Source organism: Echinops telfairi, unplaced genomic scaffold, assembly GCF_000313985.2.
Source record: "Echinops telfairi isolate 266 unplaced genomic scaffold, ASM31398v2 ScPeMD7_26;HRSCAF=91, whole genome shotgun sequence".
Taxonomy (NCBI): domain Eukaryota; kingdom Metazoa; phylum Chordata; class Mammalia; order Afrosoricida; family Tenrecidae; genus Echinops; species Echinops telfairi.
This window is the reverse complement of record NW_022103923.1, coordinates 4738492-4739875: the sequence shown is the minus strand read 5'-3', so window position 1 is coordinate 4739875 and position 1384 is coordinate 4738492. Positions and strand designations below refer to the sequence as shown.

The 1384-nt window shown below is 41.6% G+C and overlaps 1 pseudogene; it reads right to left on the bottom strand.

Annotated features, from left to right (window-relative positions):
* Nucleotides 1-239: 239 nt before the first annotated feature.
* LOC115869452 lies at nucleotides 240-720 on the bottom strand (annotated as a pseudogene).
* Between the last annotated feature and the right edge of the window lie 664 nt (nucleotides 721-1384).

Here is a 1384-nt window from a genome sequence, read left to right as displayed (position 1 = left end):
GTTGACAATTTTATTTTCATACATCACCGTACGCACAAAAAATGTTTTGTTGTGTTTTTTTGTCTACTACTCCACTCCAAAAGCCATGCTCTTTTTGATAGAAAGGGGGAGCAAGTCTTCCATGTGTGCTGTTAAAAATTACCCAGAGTCATAGCACCATGATCTCCTGGTAAAGTAGTACAAGTAATATAAAATTGATACAAAGCAGCTGCCCTCTGCCCTTATCTATCTTGATAAGGTCAAGTCGGTGCTGACTGAGTGGGCACCATCATGGGACAGGCCAGGAGCCACATCATTGGGGGCCCAGGCCATCACTGGCATGTGACCTCCCATGGGCAGCCTTATTCCAGCAGTAGGTGTCACTAGCATCACCCCAGAAGTAGGAGGGCCCATCATTGGCATCATGGGTGGGCCCCCTGTGTGGGGTACCATCATCATACCAGGAGGAGAAGGACCTGGGAGACTGGGAGGGGGAGTGGAATCGACTCTGCTAGATAAGGAGCAGAGAAGGAGTAGGAGATATCATTCCAGGCTAACACACAGCCCTTGTTTTGTCAATCAGGCTCTGAGCCTGCTCTTCCATCCATTTCTGATAGCAGGCTTTCACATTCTCTTTGTGCTTCCTACTGCTGCAATGAATCTTTCTCACAGGTGGAGAGTCATGGGTAAGTATGTATCACAGTCACGGGTGAGGTATATACCACAATAAAACTTGGGCATGTTGTGCGGCTGCCCATTTACTATTCTGTTGGCTTTCCTTCTTGATGGTAATATGAGCACCCAGGCCTGCATCTGAGATGGCGCATTTTTGACCCAGCAGAATGGCAAAATGGACCAATCCCCATATTAGAGTTTCAAATTTTACAACCACAATTAATCCTGTTAATAATCACAAATTAATCACATAATACTATCAGCATGTTCTCTCACCTTCTCTTACCCAGGCCTATCAGGAAAGAGGAAATATACCCAATCTGCATGGTTCCTATCATGCATTTGGTGGGAGTTACAAATATTATGATTAGAAGAGCCATTTAAGCCATCTAAAACCGTTGTTTTATGTGGGACAGGATTCCTGTAAACCTTTTTCAAAGTTTCAATTATTCAGAAAGATGTCCATTTGAATTTTGTTCAAAATTTGATAATTGCTCTGATTTAAAAATCATTTTTCTCCATGGCACAAATAGTATGCATATGTATTGTTTTTTTGAAAGCATCTTAATGAAACTAAGACAAGTGTGTGTTAGTCCGGGTAAACTAGAGAAATAAATCTAGGGAAACTTTTATGTGTATAAGAAAGAGTTTTATACAAAAGAGCAATTGTATATTGAGAAAACATTCCAACTCAGTCCAGATCAAGTCCATAAGTCTGATATTAGCCCAT